The sequence below is a fragment of the Hippopotamus amphibius genome, chromosome 2, assembly GCF_030028045.1.
Source record: "Hippopotamus amphibius kiboko isolate mHipAmp2 chromosome 2, mHipAmp2.hap2, whole genome shotgun sequence".
NCBI lineage: Eukaryota > Metazoa > Chordata > Mammalia > Artiodactyla > Hippopotamidae > Hippopotamus > Hippopotamus amphibius.
Window position 1 is genome coordinate 16,069,863 of NC_080187.1, and position 21,862 is coordinate 16,091,724.

Consider the following 21,862-nt stretch of genomic DNA (forward strand, 5'->3'; position numbering starts at 1 on the left):
TCCGAGCAGAGAGGAGGTGGAGAGAGGAACTTTGAACTGGCTACTGCTCCCCTCTTCTTCCCCTCCTCTCCTCCGTCCTGTACTTCTTAGACCCAGGCTTGTTCTCTTTTCCTCTCTTTCCCTTTCCTTCTTGCCAATTAAATATTTTTTTCTCAAGTTCTCAATTCCTCACTCAAGAATTTCTTTTCTATTTTGTTTCAAGGCACCTCCTCCTGTAATTAATTCTCTAGCCCCTCGATCCTTTTAGGTCTAATTATCACATCTCTCTCCTATCACCCTTTGGATAATAATAACATTAGTAACAATAGCAACTGCAATTAAAGATAACATGCTTTGAGCACTCAGTAGGTGCCGGGGAGTATTCCAAATGACCTTACATACAGTAACTCATTTAAATATTACATCAACCATATTAGATAGGTAGTTATACTATCCTATTATACAGGTGAGGAATTAAGGCCTAAGAGGTTAAGTGATTTGGCCAAGATCACATAGCCACAGGATTCTAATTCGTTGAGAGCCTGCACTTTTACTGAATCTGGGTTCGTTTATAATTCTCATCATTTTTTCCCTTATTGCTCCCTGCCCCTTCATCTGGTACCTTCACTGATGCCTACCCTTGCCTAAGCTCCCAGAGACTAGGAACCCTCATTGCTGATTTGGTTTAAATTTTAAAAAAGAAAGCAAAGTAAGCAAACATACAGAATATGCACTGTGTGAGAATTCAGATTGTGCTCTGGCCTTCTTTTCTGCTTTAGGAAGAGTTCCCGTGTCAGCAACCCCAGCCTGCATCCCAGGCTAAATTGGGAGTCTTTAGTTCTCTATATTAACGCCTTAGCCCCCGCGCCCTCGCCCCTTTCCTGCCTTTGGTGATATCGGGAGAACTTTGCGTCCTCTCAGCGTCTCACTCCTACATCCTGCCCACGTAGAGAAGCACTTGCTTAATTCTGGGAGGTTACATGGGCTCATGCCTACACATACAGAGAAACAAACAGTCCTAAGTACTCACAGAGAGGCATGCAGATACGAACAGACCCACACGGGCACCTCGCCAGACAAAAGCAAACTCGGGTAGATACGCACAGACACAAAAGCACCCGCATACCCAGAAACACTCGGATACTCGCGACGCACACCGCTACAGACACGCTTAAGAGCATCACGAGGCGGGGGTCTGCGCATACACACCACACACAGTCCCTCTGGGTGCTCAGACTCGGAGACACGCCACCCTATCCCCAGACCCACGAGACTCCCCAGTGGCTCGGGCTCGGCCCACCCAGGCCGCCCCTCCCTCCGAGGAGGCCTCCCTTCTCTCGTCCTCTCTCTTCTCCTCCTCCTCCTCCTCCGCCTAAAGATGTACAAAACACTTCTCAGAATAAACCCCGACTCCTGGCTCCTCCCTGCCCGCCCCCCGGCAGCCGCTCCCCCATTCATTTTCGCCCGTCGCCGGGTAAGTCCCTCCCCCTGCGTAGCCAGGCCTCCGCTGCTCCCCGCCCGGAGACCGCGGCGCACTTGGACTTCCCTCTCCATTCGCTAGCCGCCTCGCTCCCGGGCCCCACGGCTGCGAACTGATCAGGCGCGGGGGGGGAGGAGGACAGCGCAGGCGAGCGAACGAGCGAGAGAGCGAGCGAGCCGGAGCCAGAGAGCCGGGGGGCAGAGGCAGTAGTGACCGCCTTGCGGAGCCGGCATTCATGCCTGTCCTCGGGACCAGCGAAGGGGACTTTACGGCTGAGTATGAGCCAGGCTGCTAGGAGCCAGGTACCCCTACGCCTGCAGTCCCCGCGCCGTTCCCGGTATGCGAGCTGGACGCAGGGCTCTCCCAAGTTCCCTCCGAGCCGAATAAAAAGCGTCCGCCCGCAGCTCTCCGCCAAAGACGGACATTGACTCCAGGTAAGGCGGCGCCGGGCGCCGCGCCGGCAGCCCCGCTGCCCTTGGAGACCGCCCGGGACCGCATTCGGGGCGCCCCCGCCCGCCCGGCCCCTCCCCCTCCCGGCACCCTTCCGCGCTTCCCTCCGCCGCCCCGCCGCCTGCAAGTCCTCTCAGGTTCCCGGGAAGGCGGAGGGCGGGGGGGGGGGGGGGGGGGGGGGCTCTGTATTCCGGGGCGCAGAGGGTTAAACGCGGGTCTTAGTAAGTGGTGTGTGTGCTCCCCGCGCGCTCCCGACGTGTGTACCATGGTGAGAACTTGATATGGTGCTAGTGTGTGTTTGCGTGTGAGGCGTCGTTTGCGTTCCATGCGTGTGTTTGTGATGTGTGTATATGTGTATGTGTGTGTGTGTGTGTGTGTGTGTGTGTGTGTGTGTGTGTGTAGGGGAGGGGGTGAAGAGAGGTCCTATAACCTACTTAAGGCACGACGTTGTGTGTGTGTGTGTGTGTGTGTATCTTTTTAAATTAGGTCTCTCCAGCATTATAAGATCACGTAGCCATCGGGAAACCCGCTGTGGACTCCCCTTGGGGCTCTGGGCTTGGGATTTGGGGAGGATTCTGAGGATCCGGATGGTACCTTATTTAGCCCAATATTGGTACCCTTGAAGGAAGATTTCTCCAAAGGATGGAGATCTGCTACACTTGGACTCACCATTTAATATGAAAGAGAAATGGCCAAACCCTGAGGCAATGAGACACTGTCACTTTAAATTCCACACTGGGCAGATTCCAGGATTCTGATGGGAATTCGGAGTCACTGGGTAGTGGGTGAGGAAAAGAGAGAAGTCGCTGGTGGACTCATCTGGGGCTTGGCACATCCGGGATAGAGTCTCCCCTGCTTCTCTGTTTGTAATCACAACAGCATTACAGCCCCTCCTGCCTCTGGTGCTCTAGGGGAGGGTCTGGGCAAGTTTGCATGGATCCCTCTCAAGGGAAAGGAGAAAGGGTCCTCAGGGACTTGCTCATCCATCATAGCTACACAGACTCGCACAGGAATTTTTATTTGGGGGCAGCTCTGGGAAATAAGGCAGGAGATGGATGGGGCACTTCCCTAAGACAGATCCCTCTTTCCCTTCCCCATCTAAGGCTTGGGGAGCCCCAAGAGAATCCTTTCCTATACTGTGCCTCCCCATGGCTCCGCTGGGCTTAGGAGGATACTGGGAGAAGGCAGAGAGGCAGTGTGTGTGTGTGTGTGTGTGTGTGTTTCAGTACTGAGGGAGACCTACAACTTGGGGACTGGTTGTGGGTGGGGTGCTCGTGGTGGAATGTGGCGGTAATTACACTGCTGTTGATTTGCACCTCACATCTCTTGCTTGGCTCCAACAAACTGCCAAGGGCACATGGGGGCGGTGGGAAGAATCTCAGTAAGGAAGACAGTTCGGGTCAAGTGCCTCTTTCCTCTTTCCTCCACCTCTGAGGAGGCTGTCTAGGTAAGTCCCTTGGCCTCCCTGGCTAGGTCCTGCTAGGCTTGGACTCTGGGGCCAGCCATTGATTTGATTCCCGGATGCCTCTTAAAGGCTTGCCCTACTCAGCAAAAATGCTGAGTTTTACTGCTGTTAGCATGGCTTCCAGACTCGGCAGCTGTTACTTTCCCAAGGTAAGAGGCCGTCGTCCTGCTCTTAGGCAATGAGGATCCGGAGGACAAGGGCTGAGATGCTGGGACACAGCCTCTTGTCTACCTTGGCAGGAAGGAGCCAGTGAAAAGGCCTTCTAGGGGAAAAAAGTAGAAATGTATTTGTCTTAATGCATATATGTATATATTTATCTTCTAGGGAGAGGTAAAAGCAAACATGTGTTTGTAGGAACCTGCCCTGGCAGGTGGGTGACGGTGCTACCTGCAGGCACTTGCACACACACTGTTCGCTGGCCAGAGGCTGACACCTCAGGCTGAAGTCTTCACAGGGCCACAAGGAATCTGCTTCAGGAAACTCATGTCAGAGCAGAAGTCCCCATATCACTTTGGGTGGGGTGTGTGAAGGCAAAGGAGGAAGCCCTGTGTTAGGAACTGCTCTCATTTTCTCTCTTTTCTAATACATAGACAGTGGAAGCGGGAAGGAATATTAAAGAGCAGACAGGCAGGAGTCTGTAGCCAGAGAGGACATGCTAACTCCCCACCATTCTCTAGTGAGTTGGTGGGATGCCCAGGGCTAGAACCTGTGATGCCTGACACCCAGGTCAATGTCCTTTCCACTTGGCCACACTGCCCAGGGACTACATATCGCTCTCCAGCCCTACCCTGCCGCCAAGATGCTCCCATCCAAGATAATCGCTTGTCTTCCCTCATCAAACTTCTCGTTTCGGAGATGCATCTCAAAGCTGCTCCATCTGGAAACATGACCTGTAGAGAAAGGGTCCAGTGCCTTAATCACACTCCCCGTTGGACAGACAGAGACAGATAGACACACACATGCACAGAACATACATTCTTTCCCCAATGCCTTCAGAGAATTACACAAGCCAGGGACCCTAATACTGCCCATGCCTAGTAGACAGAAGCCAGCAGAGAATCCGGACTATACCTGAGCTCTTTATTAAGAAATGCTTTGCTTTCCAGAGAGCCAAGTGTCCACTCATGTAGCGAGGCAAATACTTGAGGCGAATTCATTTCTTTACATTAATGTCTCTTACCCCTATACAGTTATACGCATTGCTGTCACAGGAGCACGCACAAGCATACACGCATACATGCACTCACATGGACACATGCAGATTTAGAAATCTTTTCTACTTGCTACATTTCCCAGAAAGGAATTGCAACCTCCTCACCAAATTGTGTTCCCCTATATAAAAGCATCACCTACACGAAGACTGGGACTCATAGTCCCAGGGAACGGGAAGTGTCAAGCCCTGTGAAAGATGGGCTCTTAAGAAGTTTAGAATCATGACCATGCAAAAGTGTGCTCCCAGACTCGTAGATGCTCATTTTGGGGTGCAGGTGAGCATGGACAAAAAAACATGGGGGTTTCAGGCCCATCTGCAATAGAGCCTTTCTACGCAAGCTTTTCTGGAGCTGGATGGCACTTTAGCTCCCAGAAGGGGGAGCTGTGACTCCATTTCAACCAAGAAGAAACAGCTCAGAGATTCCAAATCAGCTGTTGGGCCCCTGTTGAGTTTAGACAGCCCAGCTCAGGCTGCAATGAATATATTTGAAATTGTACAGGCGGGGACATTAAAAAACACTCTCCCCTGGTCAGTCCAAATAAAACATCTCTTTCTGTGTGCGTATAAGAGTGTATGCTTTTGACCAAAAAGTCCTCTATTTCTCTGGAAAGGTTTTTACAGAAGGGGCCTTCAGTTGTGGGAAGAGAAGGTTTCTGATGTGCATCCTCTAGCTTATCTCCTCCCATTTCCTTAGATGGTATCACCAGTACCCGTCACCTGAACAGGCCACTAGGGTTAGACACATCCTACTGTTCTCTGCCTGCTTCCTCCCTTGCTAAAATCTAGAGATTAACAAGTTGGCCACTGAACTCCCGGTAATCATATTAAAAACAAGACGGGGGTCATGTGACGAGGACAAGTCTTCAAACGTCATTCTCCAAATAATTCCCCTCATTGTTTTCCATTCTAACCCCTTCTGCAAGGAATACATCTCTCTTTCTCTTCTCCATCTCACAACATCAGCCTCACATTAAAATCCTACTTATATTTCAGCATCCAGCTTAAATGACCCTTCCAAGAAGTCTTCCCCAAATCTTATTCTGTAATTAATCTCTTTCTACCCTGTTCTTGAACATAATTTTGTCTGAAACTCTGTTTTAGCTTGTGTCTCTCTGTGCCCTGTTTCATACCTCTGTGGGCCTGTGTCTCACTTGCCCTCTTCAACATGGTCTAAGATCTTAGGAGCATCTTTTTATCCCCCGGGACTGACACAGGGTAGCTGCTCTAGAAATGTTTCCTGTTATGTTTGAAGCCCAGTCGCATCAGCAGCTGTAACTTCTCTCTCTTTCCCTCTTTCTCTTTCTGATAATTGTTTCATATTCATTCAAAGCAATGCAATCATAGCTTCAGAATTACACCACCTATACCAACAATGTAGGGATACCGATGATGATACAGACAGGCAAACTTCTGTCCTACTTGGAAGTGAAAATTTCCCTGCTGTGTTCCAAGGTCTTTAGCTTTGTTCTCATTTAGTCTTCCTTCTCACTCAGTGAGGTAGATCCAGCCCCTTTTACAGAAGAGGAGAGTGAAACTCAGGATGGCTAGGTTGCTTCACATAACCATCAGAGCTAGAATTTGAGCCTAAGTCCTCCTTGCTTCTGCATCTCTGTCTTTTCCAGTGGACCACGGAGTTCATGGTAACCATTGTGGATGGCCAACAGTATTGGATTATTCAGTATATTCTGGGAACAATTGGGGACTTATTATTAACTCTTTCAAACTGATGTTTCGTGACATTCATCAAAGAATCTCAGTGTTTTAAGGTTTCACTATGACCAAAACTTTCTCCTTATTCAAGAATCAAGAATCCTTTTTGTAATAATGGTAATACATGGCCACTCAGTCTCATTTTTAGTACTTTTGGCAACAGTGAACTCTTTGACACACAAACCAGCCTATGTCGCTAGGGAGAACTTTGTTGGAATGTTTTCTCACCTTGACGCTAAATCTGCCTTCTATCCATAAGTCTCCAAAATCATACAACACAAGTATAATTCCCTTCCAGTCTTATAACCACAGATACTCTCTTTCAGACTAGATGGGCCTTTTTGCACAGCCCTGTCTCCTGTAACATCCATTCAGCCCCTCACCAAGCTGGATGTTGTGCTATGGGCATTGTCTAGTTTCTCTTACTTGTGGGGGAAGCCACAAAGGGAGAGGTGAAATTGAGTGAGGATTAAAAGGGGTGTTCATTCATTTATTGATTCAGCAAATATTTATTGGCTGCCTACTATTTTTCAAGCATTGCTATAGACCAGTGCTGTCAAATGGAACTTTCTGTGATCCTGGATAGGCTCTCCGTGCTGTCCAGTATGGTAGCCACTAAGCACATGTGACTGCTGAGCACTCGAAACATGGCCAGTGTTACTTTGGGTTTTTTATCTTACTTAATTTGTTTTCATTTTTATTTTAATTTAAATATCTGTATGTGGATAGTGGCTACTTATTGTACAGCACACATCTAGACATTAGAATTATAACATGGACATGGTCCTGTTCTCATGGAGCTGATAATCTAGTGGGGGAGATTGCTAATACATGAGTAAACACATAGACAAGCAAAACAATTTCATGTAATAGTAAATGCCATGCAAATAAAAATTGGGGGTAATAGGCTAGAAAGGAATGTGGGTCACAGAACTTTAGATAGGGTCATCAGGAAAAGCTTTCTCGGAGAGAGTGATATTAGAACTGAGATTTAAATGAAAAGGAACCAACCATGTGGTTATGTGGGGAAGGAATATCAGAGGCAGAGAGGAGAACAGTGATGACATCACTAGGCAGGGTCAAGCTTAGGAAATCCAAGGGATAGTGTGACTAAAGCGTTTGCATGAGAAAGAGTATGTCCTAAGATGAAAATAAGGTAGGCAGAGGCCAGATCACAAAGGTCTTGTACAAGGTGAGGGATGAGAAGTCTAGTCATCTCCCCTTTTAAATCTCCCTGCCTAGGAAAAAGTAGTCTGAGGACTGGGCTGAGGAGAGTTTGGAGATTGACAGAAGCTCATCATTACTTATTCTCTATGGGTTTTCATCATGTCCATTTTTAATCAGTCATTTCAATGAGTTCTTCTAATCTTAATTTCTCATCCTGCTCCGAGTGCTACACCCTCTGGAAATATCCAAGTCTAAAGGGAGGGGGAGGACCTGGAGAGGGGCGCTAGAAAAGGAGGAGGGGAATGAACACCTGGGGAGAAGGTAATTGAAATGAAGTCTGATGAAAAAGATTGAAAGCTGGCATCGGTTTGGATCAGCAAATATTTATTGCGTCTCTTGTCTGGGAAAGGCCTTAAACAAAATGGCTTAGGGGGTATGGTGATGAGTCCTGCCGGGATTAGTGGAGATCTGCAGACCCATGAATAATTATCATTCATGGGAGACTGATCTTTGTCATTTCAGAAGTTCTATAAGAGTTTGGGGAAGGGGAAGATGAAAGGAAGACTCAGAGGTGGTGATGGTGAGAGGAAGGAGGCTGATGGCTGTGGCTATAAGGTGTCAGAGATCAGAGACAGTATCTTTTCATTTTATATCTTCATTAATTCCAAGTGTCATGTGCTAAGAGCACAGGGACTCAGGGCACCTGATTCTAGTCCTGGCTCCTACCACAGTGTATCTGGACCACCTTAAGAACATATCTGACCCTCTCTGGGCTTGCCTTCTGCAAACTGAAAGACCACACAGTGGCCTGCCTTTACCAAAGGGACTTGCTCAGCTCTGTGGAGATGGTGCATGACGAAATTCTCGTAAAAACAGAGAGAGACCCACACATGATAGCCACGCTTCATCATAAGGTTTAGATGTCTTCTCAAAAAAGCAAATCAAAAAGAAGTCAGACCTCAAGGCACAGATTGTGACTCAACACAGGGTTGCTGAGTGGGATAGATGTGCCTTTCTTGTAACTCTTCATATCAAAGTGATAAAGTGCTAGCATGAAACCCACTGTCCTCCCGGAACATAGTAGCCTAGAAAGGCTGCCTAGAAATCCATAGACAGTCCTTGCGACTGAGGGGCCAGAGAAGACAATTAAGAAGATAATGAGGCTGAGGAAATGTGAAATTAATTTCTTTCTTGCATATGAGAGTGAGGGGGTTCTTTATCTCTCAAAGGAACTATGTTTTGGAGATTGTAGGTGGCCTTAAGGAAAATAGACTGATAGAGACAGGGTGTGAGAAAGTTAAGAGTGGCAAATCACCAGGCCTGTCCGCTATCCGTTGGCAGACACACATAGGAAAGAAAGCCTGGGGTGGACACAAAATATATCATTCTGAACAAATCTTGTTCTCAGTTTGCGGAGATTTTCTCACAGGGTGCAGAGCTGCATACAACAATGTCAGGGCCATCTTGGGAACAGCTAAGATACTGCATTCCCCCCAAGGGTGAGGAGGTAGATGCATAAGGCAATTAACAAAAGCAAGATGCAATGGTTTTTGTGTAAATTGCAAAGGTCGGAGCAGCGGGGGCTCTGAGTAAATGGCCCATCTGAACAGCTAGAACCCTTTGTAAGGGTTAACCCAATACTGGCCCGGAGGGGTTTCTGAGACATAATTTATCTAGCCTGTCAGAGGTCCTGCAAATGAACCAGTGGGAACCTCTCTGAGAAATAATGGATCCTGGGGGTATTGTGGAGCAGCTGAGTTACAGATTACAAGCTGGTTCAGGTGGAGGAAGGGCAGACATCTAGGATAGGGTTGCTTTTTAGAGGACCCACGCTTCCAAGTGGTCAGTTTTTATGTAGGTGAATTTCCGGTGGGCTGTGGAATCCCTAGAGACTCCAGAAACCCCCAAGATCAATCTGTAAGAACATCCTGAGAACTGTGACAGAGACATCTACCTTAAGTAAGTATGTTTTGGTTTACATGGTAGTAGATAAGCTAAATTTCTCATGGAATTTGATGGGCTCTGAGTTTACAGGCCCTTCATAGGGTAAGGACCCACAAGAAGCCTTACCTGGCACTGTAAAAACATCTGCACAAAGCACAGGAGCCATTAAAAAAAGAAAATCAGCACTTTGGTTTGTTTGGGAATGTAGGGAAGGATTGTAAAGTAGATTACCCACAAGGGGCGGTAACATGGTTTTTCTGGTGTGACAAATTTTGGAGGCATGGCTCTCTGAGATGATGTGGTCCTCGTCAAATGCCATTGCCAGAGATGGTCAAGGCAAGGGAGGGCCGAGAAGGGTCATAAAGAATTTTATTCTGAATGCGTATCAACAGGACAGCATCATTCAAAGTCCAGTGAAGGCTTGCAAATGATTCCTGAAAATATTACTAGACCAGCCGCAGTTTTACCTGCCCTCTGCTCTCATTCCTGACAGTGGGAATTATACATTTAGGCAGAGCACAGGATAGAACTTGAGGGGTTCTGGATTGGTCTTGACCCCCAATATTTAGAGATGCCTGAAATATTACAATTAGAAAACCATTCTTGAAGTGGAACAGTGTGTGTGCCAAGCGTGTCACCAATTCTTTGTGCTGTAATGGGTACTTGATGTAGATATCTTGTTGACTGTTCTCAACAGGCACGTGCAGAAGCAGTAACCTCCCCCATTCTAGAGATGAGGAAACTAGGGTTCAGTGCAGTGATGCCCCTCCGTCAAGGCCATGCTCCTAGTCAATCATGTGTTGAGGATTTGTACTATTTCTGTCTCATTCGAAAGTGTAGAGGTTGAAAGCTTGGATGCCAGAGTTTGCATGCCAGCTGTGGCACTGGCTATCCCTATGACCTTGGCCAGATTACCTAATGTTTCTCTGCCAGTTTCCTCACCTGTAAAATGAGGATAACGATAGTCATTCCTCATAGAGATATTGTGGGGTTTTAACGAGTTTGTATGATAGGTGCTTTGAAGAATGCCTGGCAGACCATCACCATTATATAAACGTTAACTATTATGACTTTTCTTTATTATTACTACGCCCTGTTGCATTAGATGAAATGTTGCCCAGGCCCCAGGTATGTTCCCAACTGGAAATGTCCTTTAGAAAATAGGTTATTATCAGGTTCGAGGCACTGCCTCACAAATGAGCTTTCTCAATCTTTTTTTTCTTTGTCTGTTTGTCTTTTGGCTGCATCTCATGGCATGCAGAGCTTGCCTGACCAGGGATCGAAACTGCACCCCCTGCAGTGGAAGCATGGAACCCCAACCACTGGACCCCCAAGGAAGCCCCTCTCAGTCTTTTTTTACCAATCCTGTCCCCTCATGTGACAATGTGATACCAGCAGTTAGGGGAGAGGTTAAGAGAGCAGGAAAAGGCCTTGAAAGATTCAAAATGATTGAAGCAGATCTCTTTAATTCTTTCTATTACTAAGTGTCAGAAACCAGATACAGCCATATATATGATCATCGACCATCAGGCTGAAAAGTCATCTTCAATATGGTCCAGGTCAACTTTCTCACTTTTTTACGTACACACTTTTTCCTGTTTAGGATCAAACGGTACCTGCGTTGGTTGTGGTACCCTAGTCCCCTGCAGCCCATGTCATTGCACCTCTTGATCTGGTGTTCGAATCTATAAGACCTGAGTATTCAGTAGGTACCTATGGGAGAGCAGCTGATTGACAGCAGGCTGCATGCCCCCGTGTGAACTGTTTATCATCGTCCTTGTGACTCCCCTGTTCCTCGTCTTCATCATATATCTTACCAACTGCTTGTGTATCTTAACATTTTATCTTATTCAACCTTCACAGTAACTTTCTGAAGCTGGAATCATTCTCCCCATTTTTCAGATGAGGACCTCGTGGCTCAGAGGTGAAAGGATTTGCCCCAAGATATACAATGATTGATAGCATCAGGTCTCAAACCCATATCATCAGACAGTAAACATAACATCCTTCCACTGAACTGCCCTCCCTCCACACGCCACCCCTGCCCCCCCCCAAGGCATGATCCAGCCCCTAGAAACTTGGTGGCTTCGCCTAATCCAGGTGGGCTCTTGCTGTTTGGTCTCTATTGTTTTAGGCTAGGTACATTGTTGCAAATCTTCAAGCCTCTGTCATGCCATCCCTGCCCTCAATCCTGGTCTTGTATATGCCTAAATGAGAAAGGCATCTATCTTACGTGCTCCAGGAGATGTTATAAATGGTGCCACTGGAGGGAAGCTTCTTAAATCTTCTTAATAACCTGCATTTTGCTTTCTCTCTTTCTTTATCTGTCAGCATCATGAATATCTTCCACTCTTCCAGTGCTTTCTGGCTGCCAACTTCATAGCCTCTTAAAATAGTAATTTAACTTCACAATGCCTCAGCAGGAAACCTTAGCTTAGCATGTTTATTTGCACCCTTAAGTTGCGGAAGCTCCAAAGTTGCCGAGACAGGGATCAGTGGTCATAGAATAAGCTACTTTCTAACTCTGGGCCCCCCACCAAGAGCCAAGATCTTACTTTTCTAGGGAATAGAATCACCAAAGCCACTTCTGGTAACAGTAGCACTTTTAAAAGTAGCTCAGGAAATAGCATGGTGGAGGTGGCATGAAGTGTGACAGCCAGATGTTGCAAGAGAAAAGATGTGTATATGTAAAAAATATATATAGAATACATGTGTATATATATTCTCTCTATATATATAGATAGAATAGATATCTATATATACTCTCTCTCTTTACACACACACACACACACACACACATACACACACACACACACACACACGGGTATATAAAGGAATATTGAATGTAGTTGAGAATAGGTTGGAAGGAGAAGAGCAGTAGATATAGGGAGAATTGTCCAAGGCAGAGTTCTCTCCATTAATGGAACATGAGCCCATGTATGGTCATAAGATCACCTATTGCTAGAATGTGATCTGGGATGGGACTTCCAGCTAAAAATGGGATGAGGAACACACTTAGTCCATAAACCTATACAAAAAAATCAAAATATTCAGGTTCCCTAGTAATCAAATAAATAAACATACCAATGTGATGCCACACAACATCATCAAAATGTGGGTTTTTTTTTTTAATGCCAGCATCCAGTCTTGGCAAGAATGAAGGGAAAAAGACACTCTCCTGGGGCATTGGCGGAAATCTTTATTGAATTCAACCAATGCGACTTTCATTCTTTCATTTAAGAAACAAACAGACGTTGTTCATCGAGCACTTGTTCCATGTAAGACATTGTTCTAGGAGCTGTAAATGCAGCAGTGAGCAAAACTGACTAAGCCCCTGCCTCCTTGGAGCTGACATTCTCATGAGGGAGAAGAGAAATAAACAAGCAAACATACAGTGTGTCAGGTGGCGAGGGGTGTCATAGAGGTGGGGGGGTAGCCTGGTGGGGAGCGTGGATTGTTTTGTATAGATGGGCAGTGGAGATGCTCAGTGAGATGTTGACATTGGGCAGAGGTCTGTCTGCAGTCATGGGAGAGCCATGTGGACATCCAGGGAAGAGCATTCCAACAAGAATAAAGTCCCTGAGGTCAGACTGTGCTTGGTGTGTTGGAGGAACAGTGAGGAGACCAGTGTGGCTGCAGTGAGGTGATCAAGAGGAAGGAGGGGGAGAAGAGGAGAAGCCTTAGCGCAGAATCAGATCTCTTTGCATCTCTACCGCTATCGTTGTCTCTGTCCCTATTTTTTAAAAGAAGATGCGAATCCTTCCATTTTAAGAAATTCCCCATTCCAAGAAGTAAATTACTCGTGTGGGAAGAAGGAACTTGGAGCGTTTGGGGAAAAAAAGAAACAACAAAAGAAAGCATATCGTGGAATATCTAGAGTCATTCAGAATGATAGTGGAGAAGCACATTTACATGTTAGAAGGTGGGATAAAAATAGGGAGCGTGTAAAACGGGGCTAACAACAGTACCTCCCTGATAGTTGGGCTGTGAGAGTGAATATCACGTGTGTAAAGCACTTAGCAGCATGCCTCGTGTACAGTCAGGTGCTGAATCAGTGGCACACATGATGACATTTATCGACATGGATATATTTTCTGGTAACCTACTAAGTTAAAAAAAAAAAAAACCTGAGGTACAGAATAATGTGTATAGCATGCTATTTTAAAAGATGCACCCTAATGTTTGAGCGGTTATCTTTGGGTGATAGGCTATGAGTGAATTTCAGTGTCTCCTTTATACTTACCTGTATTGCTTAGTATTTCTTTAATGAATGTGCATTACTTGGGCAATGAGCATCTTAAGTAGTAGGATGTGGTGGACCAGTGAACAGTTCTTGGTAGAAAAAAGACCTGAAGCAGCAGAGACACATGCTTTAATGCAGAGTTTGCTAAATTTCCAAGTCATTTGTCCTAAATCAAACTTAAATGGACACATCTTTTTTTTTTTTTCTTTTTTTACTTGACCTTGGCCTGAGCAGTAATACTCATAAAAACCAAACATTTGATAAGTAATTTATACTTTGCAGAATACACTAAAATAGCTGTCACACCCTTAAAAGACAAGCCGTACCACCTTTGAATCATCTGGAATCATTTCACATGCTGGTAGGATTTTGTGTGTCACAATTTAGAAGACACAGATTTAGTGGCTGCCACCTGGGAATCAGCTTTGACTCTGAAGAACCCCTTTTAATTTTGGATAAAACACATTCCTTCGCTGGACCTCAGGCTCCTCGCTTGTAAAATGAGTGCTTGAGATTCAGTAGGGGTTCTAAAAAGCCCTCGGAGGCACCCCGGGGAAGTAGCAGCGTTGTGCTGATGAGAGTGGCTGAGCCCATCCTCACCTTGCCGTCCACCTAGAGCAGGTCTACTTTGTCTGCTTGGCTTTATTATTCTTGTGTGACAATTGAGTAAAGGGTTCGAAGGTTTTAAAAAATGACTTGAAATCATTGGTTTAAACATTAAATGGTCTCTAAAGAGGATTTACAAGTGCTAGATTTTGTCCTAGATTAGGTATTTGTCTTGAGCTCTTTGGGAGGCTGTGTGTGACTCTGACATATCCCTAAGGGCTGAGTGGGAAGAGAAGGCATATGTAAGCCTGTCTTTGCCACCTTTGTAATCGCAGTGCATGACATATAATCACCCTCAAAGATTAAATGAATTCAAGAAGGTATGAGCTATCTTCAAGGCAGCTTCTTATGAAAATGAAATCTCTCCATTGGAAACCTCGGGAGTGAAAACATGCTAATCCAAGTCTCCCAGGAAAGGGTTGGGACAGACGATGGCATTGGATGGAGGGATCTGTCTCGTGGAAGTGGAAAGAGGGCATTCCACGTGGAGCAAATGGTTGGCACAAAGACACGACCCCAAGTTTGTGTCTGTTTTTCATCACAGAAGCATAGATTGTCAGAACTGAGCTCGGAGGGACCTTAGGATCCATCATATCCAACCCTCCCTCTTTTTTTTCAGATGAAAAATTAAGACTCTGATGGGGGAATGTCACGGCAAAGGCCACGATCTTTATTAGTGAGGTTGTTAAACCTAAAACCTTCGACTCCTGATTCCCAGAAAACACTTATTCTTTTGACTGAACATTTTTATGTCATTTTCCACGGTGCACGAGTTCTTCTAAAACTCTGAGAAAACGGTGTTGTGTGGTCACATACATGGGGGAGCTGCTTCAATGATTTACCCTCTTCTTGGAAATCAAATTGTGTGTAAGCACATTCAGAGGCTCTGACAAAGTCTTGCCATAGAGATTTTAAAATCTAATTCACGCTTTCTCAAAATTTGACTACATAGTTTCAACTTTCTGTATTTCTCATTTAATTCATAATAATGTTCTATGTAGCTTACTTAAGGGAACTCTACACTGGACAAATCTATCTTCCATAGAAAAATAAGAATATTATGAGTATGGAAAAATTTTATATAAGCAATTCTGATGGTCCATATTATTTCAGAGATGATGGTCGTATTAAGAATTATTATCAAAGAAGAGTAAGAAGGGAAGTTTCCCGAATTTAATGTATTTCACCTTCCTCCCTCCCTTCCTTCCTTCTGCCTTTACCATCCTACTTTCCTGCTCTTTTTCTCTCCCTCCTTATTCCCCTCCTCTACCTGGTTTTCAGTTTACTCCAGCTTCCCCCTTCCTTTTATAAATTTCTTTGAGGAGTTACTGTGTTCCAGATTTTGGACGATCTCCAATGAACAGGACATTTTTTTGATCTGAAGCTCTGCTAGTCTGATAAGGAGACAGATGTGCATGGTGAGGTCATACAGAGTAGCTGGTGCTGAAATTGGAGCATCACAGCATGTTAGGAGGAAGAGAGGAGGTCTGTCTGCATGAACCATGAAGGATGGATAGGTGGGGGAAGGGCGTTCCAAACAGAGAGAGGGGGAGATGAAATAGTTCAGTCTGACTGGAGAGCACGCTCAGGGACAAAGTTAGATACAATCTGAGGATGAAATATATAAAACCTGAAAATCCTATTACGTAATCTGTGTTTAGAACATTGTTGGTAACTCTTAAGAAGAGGATGGACTGGATCAGATCTGTGATTGAGAAAAGGAAGGAAGGGGATTGGTGTGGATAGAGGAGAGTCTGGTGGCCCTGTAGTAGGTTATTGTAATTGTTCAGATGACCGATAGAAGATGTCCTTCTAGGCTAGGGCAGTGGCAGGGGAGTGGATGGATTTGAGAAACAGTGATGGTGGGACACAGGAGAGGGAGGGGTTAAGGATGACTTCCTCCAAGGTTGTGCCAGATCTAGTCCTGCTCTCTCTAAACAGTGCTTCCAGAAACAGCAGGGTCTCAATTATCTCACCGTGGGCTGTGAAATTCTAAAAGAAAAAAGTTCTCAAAACAAAATTAAGTTTAATTTGCTTTAATTGAAAAATAAACACATGCCATGTACAGTACTCTCCGCAGGAGGAGGAAAAGCTAGAAAATGAATGGTTGGGTGTGGTAGCCCCTCAATTATTAGAAATTCTGAAATGAGAATTGGTATTGGTTGAGGACATTAATTTGAGGTTAAATTCAGGAATGAGACTTGTAGGCCTTCTCTCTAGTCATTGGTTTTCTTAATCTCTCATGAGGTTGTTATTTTTTTGTTATTATGAAGAACACTACAATGAAATAGGACCTGCAAAAATATTGAATCACTATGCCGTACACCTGAAACTAACACAATGTTGTAGATCAACTATACTTCAATTGAAAAAAAAAAAGACCCTTATAAGGCAGTTGTGGAATAAAGGAAGGAGGGCTGATAGTGAAGTCAGTCGCTTCATTTCTTAGCCTCAGGCTCCTCACCTGTAAAATGGGAATACTAGTCCCTACATTATTGGGTTCCTATGAGGACTGTATAATTAATACACATGGAATTTCTAACATACTATTAAGAGATGATGGAGAAGGAGGAGGAAGGTGAAAGGGGGAAGAAGGAAAAGGTGAAGGAAGGTTAGAAGGAGGCCAACGGGAAAGGAGGAGGAAGAATACTGCAGTGAGTCCAGTGGACTCATTCAGTCACGCAGGATTTATTGAGAGCCTTATGTGTTCTGATGCCGGAGCTACAATGGCAAGAAACAGCTGAAACAGCTCCGTGGCACCTCTCTTCTAGCAATCAGTATTCTCAGCCTCTAGGCCATAGCATGGAGTCAAGGAGGAAGACTGGGTGAAGGGGGGTGTTTCGAAAGCCTCAAGATATATTTTAGGATCCCTTAACTCAATTGGACATTCTTCTCTCTTTTCACAACCACTCTGCCTTCCCCGATCAAGTACAGATGCTATGACCCTGACGTAGGTTCCACTTGTCTCATGGGAAACACAGTCTGACACCCACTTTCACTAAGGTGATGGTGGCTTGGAATTGTTAAGCTTTAAGTGTCTGATTCTTATGATATTGGTGTCTTAGGAACATAGTTGTAGAATCTTAGGATGATAAAAACTGAGAGTCAGATTCTCATGGACTCATAGAATGCAATATTTATGGAATATAAAAATCAACTCTGATTACCACCAAATCTTAAAAATCATAGACTTGGACTTCCTTGGTGGTGCAGTGGTAAAGAATCCGCCTGCCAATGCAGGGGACATGGGTTCGAGCCCTGCCCTGGGAAGATTCCACATGCTATGGAGCAACTAAGCCCGTGCGCCACAACTATTGAGCCTGTGCCCTAGAGCCCATGAGCCACAAGTACTGAGCCCATGTGCCACAACTATTGAAGCTCACGTGCCTAGGGCCCGTGCTCCACAATAAGAGAAGCCACTACAATGAGGAGCCTGTGCACCGCAATGACGAGTAGCCCCCGCTTGCAGCAACTAGTGAAAGCCCGTGTGCAGCAATGAAGGCACAACACAGCCAATAAATAAATAAAATAAATCAATAAATTTATTAAAAAAAATCATAGACTTATGAAATTAGAGTCTCTTGGAAGAGAATGGCGTTTTATGGTTATCTGGTCCACCCTCTCCTGGTTCATGGAAAATACTAATATAGCATTAAAACTACAAACATTCTTGAGAATCTTTATGCAGGTAAAAGGTGGCCATGAAGGAAATACAATGTTTAATAACACTAATGATAATATATTAGCCAAGGGGCACTGATGGTGGAGACAGGTGGAGTTTCTGAACATCATTAAAGTTCTTGGTGGCCAGAGGGGAGGGAGGCAATTACTGACCTTACTGATACCCAAGACAAACGCTTAAGTAATAGAAAGCTTGAAGCACAATCAGAATCGGTGACTTTGCTCACTGATCATCTCTGCTGTAATTATTCATGTTGTCATTTTGGAAAATAGTCCCCGAAATATTGGTCTTCTTTCTGAGGACTGTAAGCTCTGGGAGGGTAGGAGTGATATATGGTTCCATATAACTTCAACAAGCTTTCTATAAAAGTATTTTGCATAGCTGGACCTTTTAGGCCTCCCATCTTATTGTCTTTTTCCTTCCTTAGCTTCCTCTTGTTTACACAAGGTCAACTATTTTTTTTTAAACATTAATTTATTTTATTTTATTTATTTGTTGGCTGTGTTGGGTCTTCGTTGCTGTGCGCGGGCTTTCTCAAGCTGCGGAGAGCAGGGGCTACACTTCGTTGCTGTGTGCAGGCTTCTCATTGTGGTGGCTTCTCTTGTTGTGGAGCACAGGCTCTAGAGGCACGGGCTTCAGTAGTTGTGGCACATGGGCTCAATAGTTGTGGCTCGCGGGCTCTGGAGTGCAGGCTCAGTAGTTGTGGTGCACAGGCTTCGTTGCTCTGCGGCATGTGGTATCTTCCTGGAGCAGGGATCGAACCCTTGTCCCCTGCATTGGCGGGCAGATTCTTAACCACTGCGCCACCAGGGAAGCCCTCAACTATTGCTGATCTCTGTCCTTGCTTACGTTTCCTCCGAAGTGCTGGTTTGTATGGCCAGGACTTTTCTTTTAAAAACAAAACAAAACCAGACTGAACCGAACCAAACCAAACCAAACCAAACCAAACCAAACCAAACCAAAACACCTGGTGTCCATTTTTTGTGGGATAGCTGTTTCCTCCACATCCTCTCACAGGTACAGAAAGAACCTGGCTTAAGGAAATGTATAGAATGTGTAGAGCTCTTTGCTTTATACCATGGAAGCTGTATAAAGTTTCCGTGTGTGTGTGTGCACATGCTAGGGTGCACAAGCACATGTGTGGGCATGTGCCCCTCCACATAAAATGTGAATTTGGGTGCTTTTCATGTGAGTACGCAATTGTATGTGAATGTGCTCATTGATTCTTGCATGCATTCCTATGTGGATAAACCTGTGTGAAATGAATGTACTTCTGAATAAGTGAGATGTGTAAATGATGATGTGGTTCTGACGTCTATTTGGTGAGCATCTACTGTGCATCTGATAAAGAATGAAGCGCTTTCATAGATGCAAATCTATTGCATTTGCAGCTATGAAATAAGTATTACAGTTTCTATTTTGAAGATCTGTCAACTAAGGCTTTTAGAATTGAAGTGATCAGGGCTGGTATTTAGAATGAAGTCTCTATATGAAGGACTTTTGTTTATATGTTTTTGTGTTTGAGTGTGCTTTGTATGTGAGTACAGGAGCAGGTGTGTGTGTGTGTCCGCTCACGCACACACGCATTTATTTGTGGACATGTAGGTACATTTACATTTCTTTTTTTTAACATGCATTTCTTAATACCTGTGGATACCTATGTATATATGTGAATATGTAGTAAATATGTATGTACCAGCTGAAACCATAATCATCCAACAGAACAAATCTGTGTCTTTGGTTTTGGGGGTCAAAGGAGTGTGGGAAGACACATAGAAGAGGCAGAGGATGGACAGCTTAGTATAAATTCATCCACAGTGCTGCCATGACTGTGCTTTTTTTTTTTGTAAAGAACTTCTATTCAGATACAGTTAATGTACAATAAACTGCATATATTTATGACTATGTGCTTTGCAGGGATTTTTCACTACAAGTTATTAACCCTTGAGATCTTTTTTTTTTTCAAAATAACTATACCCAGGTCCAAACCAGACCCACTGAATCAGATTTTCCTTAGTGGTACCCTGATTTGAATGTATTAAAAAAGTCCTGAAGAGCATCCTTGACTAACAACCTCTGCTCTCTGGCAGCCTTCATCCAACAGTGGTACCCAAAGGCTGGTGTGTATCCCCATCTTTGGGTAGGTTGATTGACCGGCAGGATCCCAGCCTCCACAGCCCTGGAGCCTCACTCAGAAGTCTGTGTATTCTGGACCCAAGATACTTTTGAAAAGCATCAGGTGTGTCCATTTCAGGTGATCCTGATACCACAGTTAGTGAAATATTAAGGTAGGCTTTAAAGATAGAAGAAGAGTGAGCCAAAGGAAGCAAATATCAGAGGGTATTCATGATATAGAAACTGAAGGAGGGGAAAGAGATAAAGAACTGGGAGGAAGGGACTGTGGAACTTGAGAAAGGTATCAGGATGCTCTTGTGTGGTCACTTTGGAAGGTGCAGGAAAAGTAAAAACCCACAGGGAGTATTTTGTCTGTGTTCCGCTAATGTTATTTCAGAAAGAACCTGCAGAAACTCTATGAGGCAGGCCCTCTTTCTCTGTTTTACATACAATGTGACTGAGGTTCAGGCTTAAGCGAGTTTTTTGAAGTCACACAGGAACTGAGCTGAGATTTGAACTCAGGTTTTCCTGCCATGTGCTGCCTCCCCCCATCCCCGCATTTCCCTTCACTGTTTCCTGTGCTGGGGTTTTTCTCAGACCAGACCTCAACCCACATAAATCTCAAGCTGTCTGACACCCCGCCAAGCCACATAAACATTCCAAATTCACTGCACTGATGCTCTGAGGGGCTGAAATAGAACTTTGAAATTCTCCTTCACTTTTAATTAAAAAAAAGATTTAGGCCAACCCTGGGTTCCCAGTTCTATTTAACTGCGACTGCTTTTAACCGTTGCTGTATTTTTATTGTTGCAAATGTGACGCACCGATCCATCTTCCTTGTAATGCTTCTCGGTTTCTGCTCCATCTGTTGAAGAGAAAACATTTGCAGAAATCTCTCGGCTTCTCTCCAAGGGCTGAAACTTCAGTTGTAGCAAGGAATGCAGTGCAGGAAATGAAGTTGGCCATTGGTGAAATCAGGAAATTGGCAAAATCTGTTTCCAGTGTCTTTTGGATGATCATTTCCCCAACTACAGGTTCTCCCATGTGCGCAGTCAGTGCCGTTAGGTCCCCCTGTGTGTATCGAGGGGTGGCTGGGCACCCCACAGTTAGGTTTTTCCACTCACATTTACAGTGGAACCATCAGTTCTATTCTCATTTTTGTCTTTCCCCTATTACAAGCTAGATCCTACATTGGGGTTTTTCTAATAAACTATCATTAGTTCTTTATAATAAGGACTATGCTCGGTGTAGAAGGGGTTTTGGACTCATGTTGATCGATTGAGTTCAAGTCCTTACTTTGTCACGTTTTACCCCAGCAAATCACTCAAACTTTCTGAGCCTGGATTTCCTGGGAAAGCCCCAGGATGTTGTAAAAATCAAATAGTTTAATGAAAGCCCAAATGCTCTGCAAATTGTGAAATGCTGCACTCATGCTACACATACCCAGTCAGGCCAGTAATTTGTCAGCTTGTTTTGTCTGTTCATTCTTTCACTTACTTTTTTTATGGGACATTGGCTGCATGAATGCTGTACACCAGGTCCTGCTTCAGTGAGGGGGATACTGACATGAATAAGGCAAAAGCCACACCCTCCAAAGCCCACATGTATGGCAACATACGTGTTGGCACACGGTTATGAATAGGCTGTGGTTTCCTCTTCCTGGGGAGTCAGGGGATTCTTCAAAGAGGGGAAGACCTTGAACTGAATATTAAAGAATAAGGGATACATTAGGTTTAGTATGGGGATAGGGTAAAGAGAGCATTCTTGGCAGAGGGATTGGCTTTGGAAAAAGTAACAGAGGGGTAAAA

At 44.8% G+C, this 21,862-nt stretch overlaps 1 protein-coding gene across 1 annotated transcript in view; it reads left to right on the forward strand.

The window, feature by feature from the left end:
- Window positions 1-1,579: 1,579 nt before the first annotated feature.
- Window positions 1,580-21,862, forward strand: part of BRINP1 (BMP/retinoic acid inducible neural specific 1) — a 176,461-nt gene continuing 156,178 nt past the window's right edge. Inside the window, exon 1 of the mRNA XM_057722973.1 lies at window positions 1,580-1,893. The gene's annotated coding sequence lies outside the window, so the exon portion shown is untranslated. The remainder of the gene's footprint in view (window positions 1,894-21,862) is intronic.